Here is a 20,780-nt window from a genome sequence, read left to right as displayed (position 1 = left end):
AGTGATTGTAGTTCAGAAAAACACCAAGCTCTTTTAGGGTCTATGTTACCAATGCACTTTCTTACTCTATGTTCAATAGATTTCTTGTTCCTGATTTTATTTCTTTTCCCCAGCTATTCTCCACAGAAATTGAAAATAATAGTAGCCAGAATGATCAGATAAACATTCAAAAGTTCAGAAACATCTTCAAAAATCTTGAAATCCTGACATGGACACATTGGCTTTTTCTTTGAGATGCCCTGTCCTTACATAAAGAGATTAGGAATGTGGATCTTGGTGTTATGGCAAAGATACATTAAAAAATAAATCAGATCACCTATCTACTGTAACAGACAGATGGATATATAGCTAGTTAGCTAGCTAGGTAGATAGATTAGGTGAGAAAAGTGTATGTCCAGGAAAGAACTCTGACTGTAGTTTCACAATGGTGAATTTTGAATTTGGCACATCATGGGTATGCAACCTGTATTTTCTGTTGTCTGACAGCTTCGTGTATCTTTGGTTGGAAACAGTTTTTTGCTGAAGGAGAACACTCTACTTTTTTGCTTCTCTGTAAAGCTTTGTAAATGCCTCTTATGTAATTTTTTGCATTGCCTGATATTGCAGCATCAAGCATGCTGAGTAACACACCTACTGGAAAAGCACTCTCCTGTCTGTTTTGACAAAGGCACGTGCCAGTAGGCATTTTGAGCCCGTCAAAAAAAAGTTGATTATCTAATTATTGATATACTTAGACTCTACAATCCTACATCCTAGTTCTAATACAGTTGATGTGATTTTTAGCATAAGCCTTGTCTAAAGTGAAAATTATCTTGAGGGAGCAAGGAGCTGTAATGACCTTTAAAATACCCATATATACTTTATTGACTAAAATGCAGAGAAGACAAGGTAGACAATAAACCATATTGAATATGCATTACATGGCAGTAGGGTGGGGGGGGGAATAATTTGTCTGAAATCGAGTAAATAGCCAATAAAAATTCACCTTGTCTCTATATTGTCCTAGGAGAGGCAATCACATTTACATTTATTAGAAGTAATGATGTAGTGTCCTGCAGATAATTAACACAATAAAATGCTGTTAATTTCACAGTGTCATTAAAAAATTTGCCAGTTTAAATTAGAAAGTGATTAACCCTCTGAGCAAGGCAATGACATTTCCATTCCCAGTCTGTGAATTAAATTTGCAAGATTTTTTTTTTTGCTTTGAATGTGAAATACTCCACTGATGTTGTCCTTTACTTTTCCACCCTTCCACTCTGTCCAGTAAGGAAATTCACAGGCTAAACTGTGTGAATTCATTACTATTTCACACAGCTAAGGCAAGCTTATACCACAGGCACGGATGTGTTAGTTACTAGAGGATAAAGTCTCTCTAAATGAAAAAAAGAACTAATAACCCCTGATAAGCAGAAGTTCACTGAGTAATGAACTCCTTGTTGGTGCATGTAAGAGAGAAAGGTTTTTCCATTAATGAGGTGTCTCCAGAAAGATTTTCATTCTGTATAATGACAGCAAATCCTTAACCTTTTGCCTGGACACTACTTTATCCATTTACTGTATCTACTTCTTCCACAACCTGCTTTAATTAATACCTTAAAACAGGAATAAACTCATTAAAAGAATAGATTTATTGCACAGTAATTTAAATACTCTAACTAAAGTGAAATCCTCTTAAAGAATGTTTAATGAGGGGACAGAACCATGAACGAATGAAAACTCAGGTCAGTCATAGGATGGTCCAACACATTAAAGCAACTCTTAACTGAATAATTTAATGCATGAATTTACATGGCTGTTAAAAATATGGTTGATTAGGCACACCCACTAAAAAAATTCAAGATACATGAATAAATTAGCAATGTAAAAAGACTATACTTTAACGGAAAAAATATTTCCAAGGTACATAAGTTTAATTGACAAATCCTGTTAACTAATAATGAGATTTAGGCTCAAACACTGCTAAAATTTAATTAGAAAGAAAATCCTAAATAGTATCCTGTAGCTTTACCATATGTTCCATATGTTCAGGGTTCTTCTTATTATAAGGAAATACCTCCACTGGAAAACTTGTTTCAGCAGACAAGGGAAAAAAAAAAGATTAATGCAGTACATTCTCCATACCACCCTTGCCTTTCAGTTACACCATTCCCCAAATGACACCCATGCTCAGAGTGCAGTGACCACGCAAAGATTTTGACAAAGCCATTGATTGCTGGATTTTTGGTAGGTACCAAATCATAGATGAGCTTGACGCCTTCATAATATCTCACTGGCTCCTGTTCCAGGTGAAGTCTGAGCCACTGTCAACACTTGGGGATCAGAAACTCAGCTTGAGTCGTCTAAATCAGCATGAAGCAGCCTCCTACAGTGCACTGATAGCCACCTACACTCAAGTGCAAAATCTAGACCAGACTCAGAAGCAGAACAAGACTTCATCTTTGTTCTCCCTGCAGAGAGATGGGGTGACATTTAAAGTAAAGAGTATAATAATTTTTGCTATCATCTGGGTTTGTCTCTTTAACAGAAGTTTTTAAAGAAAATCATCAAACATGCACTTGCTTGATACAACTCTTTAATAAGTTATTGTACCAATTTATAGAAAATACATAAGCTTGGATTCTCAAATACTTTTTATGTAAATCAAGTAATTGTTTCTCAATTATTTAAGGTACTGAAAGAAAATAGTAGTTGTCTTCCTTCTTTATCTACCAATACCTACTTCAGGCCTTGTGAAGTCATGTCCTCCAACAAATTCACCAACAGAGGTAGTAGCAGCTGCAGCAATTGTAAGAGAAAAGAAGGCCTGAAGCCAAAGAGTTCAGCTTTAGATAGTCCAGAGGAAAATTTGAACAGTAGACACAAACAGGAGGAGTTACTAATTTTGGTTTGTCATGATAAAGACACCACAACCAAAATCCCTTTTTAAGGAAGCATCTCGAACCTCTATGTCCATTTCTGCAGAGCAGCCTCTCTACAGAAGTCTCCTCATCAGCTTGCATTTAGGGAACATCCAGACACATTCAGAGAAGGCACTAAGCCACCTGCTAGTAACAGGTAGCAGGAGGTAACAATCTCCTGCCTCTTTCAGATGTACATTTTGAGTAGTTCACCTCTTCTGTTTCTTCAGCAACCCATTTTTTTCTCCCCAAAGAGCCAAAGATCTGACCTTCTTCTACACAAAGTCCTTCCCAGGTTTCTGATTGTGCCTTTCTAACACCCACTTAATATTTACTTACGGACCAGGGACTACTGTTCCCCTGGCACCTACTGGCAGTTAATTCCTGGAAGAAGAGACATAGTCCCACGTCTGCACTGGCCCAAGACTACTTCTATAGGGAAAAGAATTCTCCTACGGCAATTCTTCAGCACAACCAATTCACTGGTTCTCATATAAAGATGGATTTATAGAAAAATAATCACTTTATACTTCCCCAAATTTCTTGGGCAGAAAAAAATCTGGTTTTGTTAACTTATTAAACTATCTGTTTTCATATTGGGAGATTAAAAAGAAAAAAAAAAAAAAAAAGGAAAATAAATGTTTGGAAGCTACCATATACAAAATAAGAAAGGTGTAAAGGGTGGAGAGGAAAGGTAGTAAAAAAAACCCCTTCCACACAACTATCAAGTTGACAGATATTAAAGCAGAGAACTGACAGTAGTTGCTCTTGAATGAGTATTCAACAGCACTACAAATCTGAGTAATACAGAAATTTCCTTTACAAATATTGTCAACATTAATCTTTTCCAAAAACCCCCAATGACATGCTTTTCTCCTTCATGCACAATGGTTTTATATTACTGTAGAAATGTTATGGGTAGCACCTGCTACATATAACATTGCAAAATAGTTTGTATACTTGTCTTTGCAGATTCATGACTTCCTGGACCATTCATTTTTGGGACCAGCAATTTTTTGCAGTTTTTATCTCTGCCTGAAAGTAAGTACCTTTTAGAGTCCCCTGCAGCTATTTTTTTAAGTTGAATGCAGTTGAAAAATAATAATTCACATTCTCATTTAAAATCATGACTGTTCTCTTTTTTATGAAACAAAAATACAGAGTTCAGATCTCTGAAATTTGAAAACTGACTTTTGACAAGAGTTTGAAACTGTACATTTTCTAGTTTTGACAGCCAAAAAATTGTGGAGCATCTGGCCTGAGAGCAGTTAATATCACTGAGAGAAGTGGACGACCATTTGGATACAGAATTCTTTCACTGAAGCAGTCAAATCCCTAATGAAGCACTCTAGCTCTGCATCAGCTCAGAGTGAGCTGTGGCTATGCAAAAATGTGCTGAGCCCATTATTTGACAAATAAGACAAGTTGTCACTGCTGCTGAAAGTGGACCAAATGGATGGTGCAGAACTATTTCTGAATGCAGATTATTTATTGGTTTTATCATATGAAGGTTTCATGCATAGAGTCTAATGTGTGTGGAGATTTCATGACATATACTTTTGCTCTTCTATAAAAGGAACTAAAAGCTAAGAAAATGAAATTTTATGTTTTACAATGAAACTGTAAAATATAAAAACTGGTTTTGATAGAAATGGTGTAAAACTTGAATTTTGGATGCAATTTATTTTCAGTCTCATTCATCTGATGCATTTCTACAGCTTACTGATATGGTCAGGATATCTTTTGGACTTTAAAGTTCCAGCTTCTTTTTACAGATGATGTTAAAATTAACTAAAATTGCTGTGCTAACACCTCAGACAAAAAAACCCATGGATTTTCTGGGTAGAACTATCACTGGATAATAGGGTGTGGCTGTAATAATTTAGAAATTTCCATCCCAACTACCAAAATTAAAATAAATATTGGTTATTCATTCTCAGGAAAGAGTGCACATGAGTTAAGTGATACCCCTAGATTTCAAATTAGTGTGGCCCAAGGCAAAGCTTTGCAAAGATTACAAAATTGAGTTTCATATGACCATGAACCTGCTGTCATATGTAGGAAAGGGGCTATCCCACCCTTTCCTACGACACAAGCTTTGACTATATCTGCATCCTATTTCTTACTCCCCTGCCCTGTGGGCATCTTGTTAACACATCTTGTAAGCTGCTTAAAAAGGTATTTCACATCCTGTCAGTCTTTCTCTTAAAATTGTTCTCCACATTTATTTTCTTGTGCTGTTAAAGACAAAGTTGATGAGGATTCAGCTGCTGGTGTCCCTACCCTGTAGATGTGTGATTCTCGTGGTGAGAACCATCACGGAAACAGTAGAATTGATATCTACTCTCCTTGTTCCCTGAGACCCTGAAAGGAGTGATGTCCTTTGTTCTTCTCCTTCCATTGTCTCTATTTGCTGTAGGTCATTGCTGGAGCAGAGCCCAATACTGCCATTCTGTTGCTCTGTTCTGTTGAAATAAAGGACTGTGCAGTCCTCTAAAATCAGAACTGACCATTGAAGGATGTGAAGCATGGAGTGGCAGAGTCTGTTCAAGGCCCTTTGCCACAAGCCAGTCACCATCTGCACAGCATATCCTTGTGGTGCGTATTCAGGTTAGATAATCTGCCTGTGTGCTTTTCTTTCTCTGGAGTTCCTGTGAATGTGAGGACATCCTCCCACAACATCTTGCTCTCTAGAGAGAAATCTTTCTCTAGAGAGAATGATTTGATGGGTGGGCTGTTAGGTGGATAAGGAATGGGTTGGACGGTTGTATCCGGAGGGTAGCGGTCAATTGCTCAGAATCCTGATGGACATCAGCGACAAATGATGTCCCTCAGGGGCCCAAACTGTGACCAGTGTTATTTAATGTCTTCATCAATGACTGTGACAAAGGGAACAAGTGCACCCTCAGCAAATTTGCTAATGATGCCAACCTGAGTGATGCAGTTGACACGCCTGAAAGACAGGATACCATCCAAAGAAACCTGAACAAGCTTGAGAAGTGAGCCATGGGAATCTCATGAAATTTAACAAGACCGGGGTTCTGCACCTGGGTCAGGGCGACCCCTGGTATCAACACAGGCTGGGTGATGAACAGATCCAGAGAAGCCCTGCCAAGAAGGACTTGGGAGTGCTGGTGGATGAGAAGCTGGACATGACCCAGCCATGTGCACTGGCAGCCCAGAAAGCTAAACATGTCCTGGGCTGCATCCAAAGCAGGGGAGGGGATTCTGCCCCTCTGCTCTGCTCTGGTGAGACCCCACCTGCAGTGCTGCATCCAACTCTAGGGTCCCCAGCACAGGAGGGACATGGAGTGAGTCCAGAGGAGGCCACCAAAATAATTAGGGGGATGGAGAACCTCTCCTATGAGGAGAGGCTGGGAGAATTGGGACTGGATAAGAGAAGGCTTTGGGGTGACCTAATTTTTGCCCTCACAGTCTCTGAAAGGAGCCTATAAGAAAGATGGAGAGAGACTTCTTACAAGAGCATGTTTTAACAGGTCAAGGGGAAATGGCTTCAGATAAAAAGAGGGTATGTTTAGATTAGATATGAGGAAGAAGTCCTTTACTATGAGGGTGGTGAGGCACAGGAACAGGTTGCCAGGGAAGTTGGGGATGTCCTATCTCTGGAAGTGTTCAAGATGAGGCTGGATGGGGCTCTGAGAAACCTGGTCTGGTGGAAGGTGTCCATGTCTGTGACAGGGGGATTGGAACTACATGATCTTTAAGGTCCCTTCCAACCCAACCCTTACTGATTCTAAGATTCCATGATTCACCTATACATACTCAGATTCAGGATGAGGCTAACTTTAGTCCGATTAGCTGTTTTCTTAAACAATTCCTCTTCTTGAAGATATTCAAGAATCTCCAGGATTGACAGGGTTGCCACAATTTTTATTTGCCCTTTGCACACATACTGCTGTAGACATTATGGCATTTTGGGTAGACAAAGAAAAACTCTTTGTTTTGGCAAAACAGAGGAATCATAGCACCCCAACTTGGAATTAGGATATTTTTCTCTTACAGGAAATTCTGCATAAATATTTCAGGACTACCGCACATCATTGTACTGAGAACTCAACCCTTGATCATTTAATTGTGATTTGTTTCCAGACAAGACATTATACGATTAGATACGGAGTAATTTTTTCACATCTGTTAAACGAACAGAGAAAGAACAAATGCTTTTAGACAGATAGTTCTTAACAACAGTTTGTGAAGATCTTGCACACATTCAGATTTCAGGAATGGTTCATTGAAACTTCAAAGTTCATTGAAGTTGGTCTTACTGATACTCATCTTGTAATGAACATGACAACACTTGGCAAACGTTCATAAAAATGTTGGGGGTAACTTTCCTAATATATTATTCCTCATCACTAAGGAAAATATCATTCATCTATGTTGTGAGCATTACATTAAATTATCTAAGAAGTTCTTGGCAGTGCATTCTGAAATGAATGAACCAATAGAAAAAATACTTTGGCTTGATAATTCCTTCTCCATTATGGGCAAAAATTCAATGCTTATACTTAAGTCAATAAATGCTGCATGTCAATACCTTCATTAGTGATTTCTGAAGGCTTTGTTCACTCTTTCATTCTTCTCTTCTTACATTTACTAACAAAAGTGCAAAATGTATACTCTGAAATACTATAGATCTTATTTTGTTGCCATTGGCAATGAGATTCTTGTGTTAAAATGGTAGAGACTGGTAACCGTGGATCTAATACTAGAAGAAAATTAATCCAGTAAAGCAGCTGGGACCCACTGGGGGTGTTCAAAAATACTAAAAAAAGTACACTGTTCTTTCAGCATTTGGAGATTAATGCTGACTTTTCTACAGAAAACTTATCAAATTACTGCAAAATATCATTTTCATATCTTAGTAAATTCCATTCCTCCATAAGTATGATGTCTCATTTTATTCTGACATATGTTGTTACACCATTTGAGAAATTTAGCTACAAAATAATCTTAAAGTTTATGTATAATTTCACACTTTATCATTCAGTTCATTTTCTTCTAATCTAACTAAATACCACACTTGTGAACAGAGAATGAGTCCGTGATTAACAGGTATTTGCTGGTACCTCATGGATCAGCTGGCATGAATTGCCAGACTGTGATGTTTCACCACTGTTTACTTTTTTGTCAGCACCAGAAGACATGGACTAGTCATGTCTTGTTCTATATTCATGCCATGCAGTCCATGCTTTGAATTTCTAAGCTCATATTTTAATCACTATAGCATGAAAATTAAACTTGGCTTTAAGTCCAGTTACAAGAAAGCTAACATTTGTAACAATAGATTTCTCACAGAATATTTAAAACACTGCAGGTTGGTTAAAAATCAACAAGCTTCCACAAAGGCTAAAATAATTTAGCTAAATAGGAAGTGTTACATATCACATTGATATTTACAAGAAGTTCAGTACTTCATTTAAGTTTCCCTTAACACACTTGACTTACTGATTTTATATCAATACATTGAGCACTTAATTTCCTCAGGGAGATAAGAGTTTGTTCCAAAGGACTTCTCACTGGAATAAAGAAAATAATGGTGGTGGATGACATGCAGTAAAAAAGTTGTGACTGGCCTGTGAAGCCAATTATCTACTTCTAGTTCACCAGCACTTTGACATTTCCTTGGTAAATATTTTACAGTTTCATGCTTAAGTGAGTATATCAGGTGTGAGTGTATAAAGTGGTGGTGGTATTATTATTATCATCATCATTATAATTATTGTCATTATTATTTTGAAAGGAAGAAATTTAAAATGGGCTGGAATAAGAGGTGACTTAAGGTACACAATCCCACAAAACTCTTCAGCAAGCACTTAGCTTTAGAGGTCGCTGCTTTTTTAGTAAATAGGACCACTCATGGGTCTGTTTTCTGTTCTTTGCTCAGTAACTATTCAATTCTATTAAATTATTAACTTAATTAAATTCTGTTAATTATTTAATCAGCATTAATTATGTTAATAGTGTTTGACATCACGTTATAGAAAAACCAGGCATAGATTTGTATTCTTATGACATTTTATCTTCGCCTTAAATGTACTATAAGAACTGAAAATATAGAACTGTAGATTATTAAACACCAGTCTTAAATAAAACTGGAATGTATGTGAAGTGCACAGCACAAATTAAAGCACCAACATCTGAATGTAGCATGTGCCACCCAGTGTGAATAACAGTGGAATAGGTATTAGTTTCACAGCCCACAAAGCTCAGAGGCTACAGTTTGTGCACTTGAAAGCTACTCGTCCATTTCATATTTGCTCATCTGTTAATTCTGAGTTACTTAACCCCTTGGCAGAACATACCCAGCCACACAACCATTATTAAAGGCCTGATTTTTCTCAGAAGTCAAAATATCTTTTGCTCTTCTCTGCATGCTTGACACCTAAAACCATAGCAAATTTGAATAATCAGTTATATGTATGAGTATTTTTATCAAAAAACAAGAAAGAAAGTTTTAAAGTTTAACAACATTAAACCTTAAAACTGCATACTGTGGGGGCCATAAACTTTGAGTTAATTTTTGCTCTGATGAGGTAAGGCTGTCCACCTCTAAAGGCAAGAAGGTGTACAACACGATCAGCAGACCAAAAGCAAATATGATAAAATCAGAGCATAGGCTACTGTATGCCTTTCACATTTATCAGGGAGATGAAAATCATCTTCATCGGGGAAGAAATGGTATAGTAACAACCAAAATCTCTTGAGCAAATGAAGAGCCACAGGGATGGGCTGAGGAAAACACATATATAAAAAACAAAGGTCACTGCAGACCACTCCACTCTCATAAAAAAACCCCACATGTGACAAAACACATTTTAGAAGCCAAATGACCAAAATCAGTAAAAAAATTATAATAAGAAAAAATAAAAGACAAAGTTAATCCATGAACATGACTATTATACAGCATTTTACAAGTGAGTTAGGCAAAAGAATTGTTCACCTCCAGCTTCAGGTAAAAAAAAAAAATAGAGAGGAAAAGAATATATGAGAAGTTCATGAGCCTATAACAAGTCATGGATTTCCATTTTGGCAGCTGGTTCAAGATCTAGAGAAATATTAGTGTATGCTACTCGGCAAAAGGAATTTGTAACTTTCTCTCATTGAAGATGGAGGAGGTCATGAGGCCAGTGCTTTGCCTTCCTGAGTCAAATTTCATACTGTTCAAACTTTCTCAAGATGTACCAGCTTGTGTTGTGTAACCCATGACCGGCAGTAGGCGCTTCAGTTACCACTGTAGCAGCAGCAAAGGCTAGTGCCTTAAATCAGAAGCAGCAAAGAAGAGTTTCATTAATTCCTTTAATGTTCCTTCTACACAAAAATGCATTTCCTTAATATATATTTCAAAAAATGGATTTGACAAGACAGCGTTTGCTGCAAAGCTCAAATTGTCATGAAATTTACATTATAAAGGTTGACAATATGATCATTATATTTAAAACCTCTTGAACAAGATCCTTTCCACACTGATGTCAAATTACTTGAATTCAAGCGGTGTTATGGCCCATCCTGATGTTCTGTAGGGATATTTCCAAAGAAAATCAATCTATTCTGATGAGATTTATTCTCTTGTGGCACTCTCAAAATTCATATTGCAGGAGTTAAGCATAGAAATTCTTTTGAATTTGCCACGTTTTATAAACACTGCAAAGATTGAAACAATGTTAATAATGGCCAAAAGAATTTATCAGTACATACATGATAGAGCTAGTGTTAACACTGCCTTTTCTTCAGACATCAGTATGGACCAGTCTATGTGAATAAGAAAAGTGTTTTGTCTGTCTACAATTTAACAGCTGTGCAGAAATGAATGAACATATACATGATGATAGAGCATGGAAATTTCACTCATTTTACATTTCTACAATGTTTCCATTTTTTGTAATTTTAGCATCTGTCTTGTAACATTTGGTGATTTTCTCAGCATTTCAGGTCTGAAATCATGAGTTTATGGGAGGTTCCAAATAGCATTCTATTCTCTATTTTAAGGGGGGGATAAAAAGGAAAAAGGACACAGGGGATGCTAGATCTCACAGAATGTGGCTGTCTTGGTTCTGGCCAGGGCAGGGTTAACTTTTGCAGTAGCCAGGAGGGGGCATGGCTAGGACACAGAGGTTATTCTATACTACTTCATGTCATTTCCAGGGGGCAGGGAGAAGGGAGTCTTTTCTGGGGAGAATGGGTTCCTTCCATTTGAGTTTCCTTCCATGATGGAAGGAGCCATTATCTATTATTGTGTGTTTTTTCTGTGTGAATCATTCCTCTTCTTACACCTTTTGGTATTAATATTGTTGCTGTTACTGCTCATTTTCCTATCTCATTGCTCTTTCCGGTAATTTGTTCTAATCCCAACCTGTGATCTTTGTCCTTTGTGGCTCCAGTTGGAGGTGGGGGAGGGAGAGCAGTGTGTGTTTTTTCTGTGGGAGTACTAAACTGGAGACTACAATTCCTAAACCACAACAGTGGCTATTTTCAACTGCCTGAGATAACATTTTCTGAAAGTGAAAATACAAATGTAAATAATACCTCTCTTTTTTTCATTTTATATATGAGTAAAACATAAGATATTTCAGGATCTGTCCCAATATTTGTCCCAGTGCTTGTAGCACTGGGATTTGCACCCATAAATAGACAGTGTTATTCTAATCTGAATAGATCTTCCTGTAACAAATCATAAACTATGAACATATCTGTAGGAGACATTAACCTAAGCAAGAACTGAAGACCATAACAAAAGGCAAACAGAACATAATCAATCAGTTGCTTTAACATAACTATAAAAACAAGGAACAAATATTTTTCAAAGCATTAGAAACTTAGTTAAGATCTTCTACTGAATTCTAATAGAGAAAACACAGACCTTAGCAATTCAGATGTCCAAGAAAGATGAAACATTCCAAAATGAAAATACATATTAAAAAATTTTTACCCTAAGTTAAGCCAATAAAGCCCCTTAAAATATAGAATCAAACAATCACAGAGACAATTAGGTTGGAAAAGACCTCTAAGATCATCAAGTCCAGCCTATGACCAAACATGACCTTGTTAACTAGACCATGGCACTGAGTGCCACATCCAATCTTTCCTTAAATACCTCCAGGGACAGTGACTGCACCAACTCCCTGAGCAGCCAATTCCAATGCCCAGTCAGAAGAATATGAATATAGAGGAATATGATAAAATTATCAATACATACTAATGTCTAGAATTATTTCAATTAATGAGATTAGCAGGAAAAAACATCCAGAAGGACAAAACCTCATGCACCTTTACCTCCATCAACAGCTGAATCAAATAATCTGTTAATCACAAAAAGGAGAACAACACCTGTATACACATACAGTCTGTAGGATATGATAACATCCAATGCAATCAGGAAATATTTGAGTTGAGGAGAGGCTTGTACATGAAGACGGGAAATTACAAGACAAGACATTTCTGAATCTAGTGAACAGAAACCTCAGCATGTCAGCTGGGGAAGGCATGGTATGAGAAATGCAGTTGTGATGAATTAATCACTATGAGAACAGTGAGATAAAAGTCTTCCACTATCTTGGACTTATTTTTCAGCCCTTGTTGAGGAAAAGGATAATGTTCCACTTTTGAGATGTGCAATTCCAGAAGTCTAAAATCCAAACTTTTCTATAACAATTAATTTATTTCCAGTGCAAGTAACATTTATCTGAATCAGGATATTAGAAAAGCTGCTATGCAGTTACACCACTTTTTTGTTTTTTATACCACAGATTAGTTAGCCTTAATACAACAACCGCATTTTACTGATACAGCACTTCTTGCAAGGATTTTGCAAATAAGAACTCTTTTATATCTCATCATGGTGCGCCTTGAGACTTGTGCTGCCATCGTGGGCAGCAAAAAAAGAGGTGGGTTGGTTGCTATAGGATTTCTCACACAACCTCATCAATTCCTTTTTTCCAAGAAAAAGACCCACCATGGTATTTCTCATCAATCTATTAGTTTATGCCTTTTCTTTAATTCTTGTCTTGAAAGCTCACATGTACTTACAGCAGGCATTACGTTATTCTTTAGGATTCCACATTTTTTCAGTTTTAGTCTCTGTCCTGCTGCCTAGTTGCCCTCTCCTAACAACTTTTATACCCTTCTGTCAAATATAATTGAAACTGATCAACAGGATTGAGTCTGAAGGCACTTAGGTCCTACAGGTGTCATGAAAATTGGCATCTGGAGAGAAAGACCTTATCATCTCCTGAGGGAAAGGATGAAGCAGAGGCAAAATTTTTCTTCTTCCATTTTGTAAGCCAGTCAGCACACACACAGCCGAAACAGTCACAGTAAGTACTGCCTTTGCCAAGTACTCTGTTTGACCTCATTGCAGGAAATGGGTAGAAATCTAACTAACCTTACCTATGATATCAGTAATCACCTCCTACCTCTCAATTTCCCTGAGTCCTATGGGGCTTGTTCCCCCAGAGACACAGGTGCAAGATGTTGCCAATGTGCTGACAAAAAGACCCATTACTCTCTGAAACACAGAAAAGGCAGGCATACAGGTTCTCCAGCAAATTACCCCACCAAAGAAAGAGGTGAGAATACAGCTTGTCCCACATCAGAAAATCCCCTGTTTAAACCTATTAAGAGCCCTGGACCCCATGCAGTTTTCGAAAGCCAAAAACTGCTGATCATTTGTTCTGTGGTTTCTTGTCTTCATTTTATGTGTGTTCTCTAGTTCTTATCAGAAAAACAGCCCTGATTTTTTATCACATTTCAAACTTGGAAATCACTTTTAACCATTATTATACTGAGTTAAGCCACACCTGATTCTGCTTCCAGTTAGAATGCTAATTTACTAAAGCTTGACCTGTGTCAACATGCTGTGTTTATTTAAAAATTCTTGTAATGACCAGACTGGATTTTGCTCCCTCCTTCCCAATATCGCTAAAACATTATAAGCTGACAGTTCGCTAAACACCTGACTTGTTTCAACACTTCTTTCAGCACACTTCATTTTTAATAAACTGCCATTGTAAGTGGTTTTTTCCTATCCTGTTCTATACAGGATGAGGTCAGGTCAATGAACAGCTGAAGCCTCTTCTTTGTTTTCCCCCTGAGTCAGTAATAATGAATGTATTGTTTGTGAAAGGTTTAGAGCTGATAGCAAAAATAGAGGTAGCACTAATCTGGCCTTTGGCTGTCAGAGCAACTTGATTCTGAATTCATTGCAAGGGGGTGAGAACCACCATCTCCTGGGTAATAATTCAATCCTATCTTTCTGTTCATTGAGCCCATAGACTTCCTTTGCCACATTAATTCCGCTTGAACTATAATAACCTCCTGGCTGGCAACTGCTATTGATAAATCACAAGAAAAACTGGCAAACTGACATTGGAGGTGGACAAGCAATTGTGCACAATAGAAAAATTCAAAATGAAGTGTGATCAATAACTAGTATTGTCAGGAAAAAAAAAAAAGTATTGCTTTTTTTCTCATTTTAGACAGATTAAGACATTTTACAAGCACTCAGACTACTGGAGATTTTGAATACCCAGTACTATTTTACTTCAGGCAGAATTTTTCAATCAACTTTTAGTTAATTAAATATGAAACAATCCAAATTACATTAACCAATGCCTGCTTTCACTCCAGTTTACAGTATCATCATAATACTTCGTTCTTCTGTCTCTTTATCTATTTTTGCAGGGTTTTATGCTTCACTCGTGCAGGAGCTCTCAAGAACCAGCCCTGGAGGATGCCCACTGTATTCAGTGAGTCCCTGCATGATAACAATCCGACTGTCAGGAACGAAATCATCTGTGGCTACTTATTTATTGGAGGAAAAATGAACCTTGCAACCTACTTGTCCGTAACTAGAGCACATAACCGTCTATTGTCATTACATGCCATCCTCACCTTCACCTCATTTTAAATTTCCTGTTGCATTTTATATGCTGCATCTTTTCCCCAGTGGCTCTGATCTTCAAAAACTCAGAGGTCTGCATAACTTCATTTATGCAAGCAATCTAACCAAAATCAAAAGGACTATATGCAGCTAATGAAAATACACATGGTTTATAAACCCATGAGAGACAAAGGACTTAACGATCTCTTCAAGAGTGGATTTCATCTTGTAAAATGCTCATGGCTCACACAATTCCAGGATAACATGAACCTCGGTGAGGAACTTGTTCATAATTGATAAGGCTGATCAATATTTGGCAATTCCCTCTGTGAAGTGCATATAGGTTCACATTCCAATTTATAAAGAAAACTACAAAAAAATAAAAACTGCTTTAAAAAGGCAAGCACCTGGGATTACTATTTAAAAAAGGAAAACAGATGAGGTGGTTGTTATTTTCAATTAAAATTTAACACAGATGTTTCCCGTAGTAATAAGGCACATACATTCCATTTGAAAGAAAGTAATTTGAGCTTCTGTTTTCATTTTTTTCTTTAGTACAACTAGGAAAACAAACATTTTTGAAATAATTTCATTTTGTTTTTAAACTTCCTGTGCTAAAAAAGAACATTTCCTACAACCTGTGCTGATTACCTTCCATTTTGCATATGGCATTTTATTTACAATTTCAAAATGTACTGTGGTAGTCAAGTGAAGTACACATTTCACCTTGAATGTGTTTTTGTCAAGGCTCGTTTTAGCCACAATATAATACCTTGCTCCAATTACTCTGAAATTTTTATATTTTGTGCTTGCTAGCCATCTGTGGTTTTTTTCTTTTTTGTTAATCCTCCCCCCCCCCCCTTCTTTTCCAGTTGTCAGTGGATCTCAGAATATTACAGAATAGTTAGGGTTGGAAGGGACCTCTGGAGATCATCCAGTGCAACCTGCCTGACAAGGCAGGGTCACCTGGAGCAGGTTACACAGGAATGTGTCCAGGTGGTTTTTGAATGTCTCCAGAAAGGGAGAATCCATGACCTCTCCAGACAGCTGTTCCAGTGCTCTGACACCCTCAGTGTAAATAAATTCTTACTCGTGTTGAGGTGGAACTTCTTGTGTTTTAGTTCAGGGCCATTGCTCCTTGTCCTCTTGCTGGGCACCACAGAAAAGTCTGTCATGATGCTCGTGACACCCACCTTTGAGCTATTTCTGTGTATTGATGAGATCCCCTCTCAGTCTTCTCTTCTCCAGACTAAACAGGCCCAGCTCCCACAGTCTCTCCTCCTAAGAGAGATGCTCCAGACCCCTGATCATCCTTGTGGCCCTCCACTGGACCGTCTCCATTAACTCCTTGTCTCTCTTGTGCTGAGGAGCCCAGAACTGCACACAGCACTCCAGGTGTGGCCTCACTAGGGCCGAGTAGAGGGGGAGGATCACCTCCCTCAACCTGCTGGCCACACTCTTCCCCATGCACCCCAGGATGACATTGGCCCTCCTGGCCACAAGGGCACTGCCAGCTCATGGACAGCTTGTGATCCACCCAGAGTCCCAGGTCCTTCTCTGCCGAGCTGTTCTTCTCTGCCCAGCCTGTGCTGGCACTTAGGGCTGTTCCCCACCAGGTGCAGGACCTGACACTGGCCCTAACTGAGACTCCACCCAACTCTCCAGCTTTATACGGCCCTGCTGAATGGCAGCACAGGCTTTAGGTGTATCAGCCACGCCCCTCAGTTTTGTAGGACTCATAGGTAAGAATTTCGTTCAGGAACGTGAACTGCTACCACAGAGACCACCTACCTACCTTAAAGAGTGTCTCAAAGCTGCCACATCTGTGATGTGAGGATGATTGTACCAGAGAAGCCCTCCTGTGTACACTGATGGCCACATGGGACCAGTGGGAGACAGCATGCAGAGCTTCACACTGGGTAATTCACAGAGATTAAAAAGATAAAGCAGGGTGTGTTGTGAGATCAACTGTGATGAATAAAGGAAAAAAAAAAAGAAGAGTAGGATGAATACTTTCACTCCACTGGGAAGATGAGAACTACTTAATATGTTGGTGGGCATCCCTAGAATGGATTTTTAATCAACAATTCTCATTTACTGGAAGAGTGAGCCTATGAACAGACTAATACTACTGAGTGACATTATGGGCCATTCATCTGCTTAACTTGTCTGAAAATTTGAGCCACCAGTGAAGGATTATTATTGATTTTCAGGCTGTCTTTGTTAAATGCCTGATATACTGTACCACTCTCTTATTCCACTCTCCCTCCATTGTCACTGATATTAAAATGAAACCCACCTATTATCAAATCAATCATGCCTGATAAAACTACTCAGACTAAAATGATGTGCATCATATTTACCCACTGAGATTGAAAGGTAGAATTTCAATCACTCAGGAAATGTGCTTTTTATTTATTTATTTATTGCTTTTGATAAACTGGGAACTACTGCAGCAATTAATTACAGCTGTTTAACAGGCTCTGTATGAGGCAGGAAGTACTGCCTTGTGGTTGAGATGTTGAACTGAGATGAAGAGTTGTCATTTATGCTTCTGGTTTTGGCAAAGGCTTCTGTCGTAACTTTAGGAAAAGTGATCAATTTCTGTGGACCACAGCTCCGGCAATAAAAAATTAGCTACAAATTTTCTGTAACTTAAAAACTAAGGACAAAGCACCACTCTTCACGTGGAGGTGGCTATGCAGAAATGGGGAAAGTTGAAAAAGCCACAGTTAAAGAAAGAGGTCGTGTCATAGAAAATAAAAAGAAAAATGTTACAATATCTGCCTGTGTGCCTGGGGTTCACCAGTCAGGAACAATCCCCAGAAATGATCTTAGCAGCTCAGGCACAGAGACTGAGATGGAGATTTCACATTGGGAGTCTAATGAGCAATGAATTTCCAGGTCATCAGCACTCCATCATCTTTGGCATAGTAAAACCTCAGAAAAATAATAGACCCAAAAAGCTTTTTGAGTTTGCAAAAGGAAAGAAAACCTTCTCCCTGGGTTTTCCAATTGGCAAAGACCTAATCTTGAGTATGAAATATTGTTCCGGTCTGGCCAAATTTAGAAATATATCCTCTGATAGAAGGCAGGCTACAACCACCCCTCCCCCACCAGGTTTGGGAAAAAATGAATTTTCCTCGAAGGAAAAAGATAAAAACTATTTATTTAACAAACACACAGGAAAAGGAAAATAATGCTAAATAATAAAACCTCCAGCTCTGCTGAGAGAAACCTGGGAAAATTTCAGAGTCCTTCTGTAGATCTCTCCCCCCCTCCTTGGAGCTGGGACGGTGTGGTGGGCCCACCTCCAGGGCCAAGGCCATGGTGGAAATTTCTCCTGATGTATTCTGATGTTGAAATAGTCCAGCAGAGAGAAAAGGGAAAAAATCGGAGTCAGTCCCAGGAAAAACAAAAGTTCAACTCTCCAGAGGAAAAGGAGCTGAGGAAAAAAACCCTGCTGAACGCTGGCTGGAAAGAAGAACAAGCCGGGCGCTTCCCTTCCCTCCTGCTCTCCTGCCACAGCTGAATAAAAAGTCCCTATCTCTGTGTATCCTTGGAACATGAAAACAAACTGCTTTGAAAAAGTTTTGCTCAGTTTTTCCTTCCCCCTCTCAGGCTCAGTTTAAAGGCATAGAAAGGCACAAAAATTAATTTCTGGGCATGGGGCAGCGATAGGGGATACACATCATAAAGTCACCCCAAGACAAACAGCTTATTGGCAGATGTAAGAAACAGAAAGAAAAAAGTGCATATTTCATTGAAGACTTATATTTACTCTAAAGGATTTGACTTTTTCAGTCTGTTTCACATGGTCTTAATGTTAAAATCTGAACTTCAGAGTTTTCATACAGTTTGGGTAATCTGAGGACACATGTCCCAAGAGAGGACTTTATACACTGCCTGAAGAATCAAGGGAGAGAGAACCCAGCAGTAAACTTCATGTCTTCTTTGTTCATTTCTTCTACAAATAGGGAGAGCTGATGAAAGTAAAGCAGTAATGATTGTTACTGATATCCTAGGAATATGCTGTTTTAAAAAAAATTGATTGTAAGTCTATCATTACAAGCAGTGCAACTTTCTTTAGTAACCTGTAAAAGCATTTTGGTAGAACTGTTTGCAATATATCAATTGTATCAGGAGAGTTTGTCCTTAGTTTTAGACTTTCCTAAGACTGCTGACATTATCCTGAAATACTCCTATTAAACTAATCTTTTCAATAGCCTTTTACATTGTCTATATTTGATATGATTTATCCAGAATTCTGTGATTAAAAACTGGAAAATATTTTCTCAGCAGCAGACCTTACATGGATTAATTTCTGTAGCCTCTGCAATGAACCAGTTCCCTCAGGTACTTCTCTCTGTTATCAAAGTTACTTGAGCTCTAATGACATAAACAAGCAGTGCCTATATAAAAAGACATAACCAAATATATTTTTATGGCCTTTGTTTCTTTTACCCTTCAATATGGTCTAACATGTAGAAGGAGATATCCTCTTATATTAAATTATGTTTTTCCACTTCAATTCACCTAATTTTTCTTACTGCGTTTCTCAATGAAATGAAATACACATGAATTTGTCCCAGTCCCTCTGCAGCATAGTGATTTGCCCATAGTTATTTGGAAGAGCATATTTCAGTCTTTTACTGAATGGACCATTTCTGAGGTGTTATGGGCTCCTAAATAATAGATCACTTCAGTTAGACTAAGAGGAACAACAGAGTTTGACACGAGGATGTAAGTGAGGTGTATGAAGTTCAGACTAACTGAACTCCATCTAACTCAGCTCTTCCTAGGCTAAACCAGGAGAAGACCTCCAGGATGCTGACAGGAGGAACTTGTTCCTGATGGTTTTTCATGTTATTTCACAGGAGGATGTGACCCAAAGGCTAGGTAGAAGCATTAGGTCTCTCTTGGATGACCTCTGAGACCAGAACTCATTTACAGAAGTGAATATGTGGAGTCCAAGGAGTTTATCAAAAAATACAGGTTACCCAAGTAAGTAACTGAGAAGTACTATTATGAATACTTTCAGTACCCAGTCATCTGTACCCTTCTTTTCCTATATAATTCATTTTTTTTTATTGTCCAAGAAAAGAAGCTTGTTTACAGATTTTACCTAGTTTCTAAATGACTACATGGCTTCATTTTAAGCAGATTACACTTTGGAAGCATTGTAAGGCAAAAGGAGAAACTGGTGGTGCACATGTTGTATTTAAATGTAGATTTAATTATTAATTAAATTTATTTAATTAAATTAAATTAAAAACAATTTAAATTAAATTAAAAACAATTAAAATGTTGACAGTGGATTTATGAATAGTTTTACTCAGTAAGGGGGAAGAAAGGGTAGGAATTCTTACCAGAGCTGGAATATATATGTATATATATCAATAGGTTAAAGTCTTAAAATTATTCTGACTGTATATACCTTCTAGTTATGGCCTCCAAGAGTAAAGAGTTATTTATTTTACACATTTGCAAGAACCAAGCTGATTGATAGAGAAAAAATAATCTCAAAATTTGTTGGCTAAATACTCTCTTCTGCAAGAACTCTGAGACAGTATCCAGTATCTGAAAGTTTACTGAGCTAAATTTCTAGGTGCCTTAGTAACATCTTTTTTTTAGCACAAGAGGTCTGTCCTATTATTATCAAAATGTCTGTAGGAGGGTTTCTTGTGGAGCATGCGACATTGTGTCTAACAGAAGCAGTAAGAAAAACAACAACAATTCAATAATGCTCTTCAATTATCTCTAAATAATAAAAAAAACCCAAACCAAAACTAAAAAGTCCCTCAAAAAACAAATAAGCACACACCCCCCTCCCTCTGCCCACACCACCCTCCCCCCCCCCCCAGACTAGAGAACCTGGGGATAATGGCATTCATTGTCATAGGAGCAAATATTTCAGTTCCTGGTAAGAAGTTTTTTCCCTATTAAAATAGAAGCACTAGGAAATAAAACGCGAGCAAGCA

Source organism: Coloeus monedula, assembly GCF_965178545.1.
Source record: "Coloeus monedula genome assembly, chromosome: Z".
In the NCBI taxonomy this organism is placed as follows: domain Eukaryota; kingdom Metazoa; phylum Chordata; class Aves; order Passeriformes; family Corvidae; genus Coloeus; species Coloeus monedula.
The sequence above is the reverse complement of the archived record's forward strand: the minus strand, read 5'-3'. Positions refer to the sequence as shown.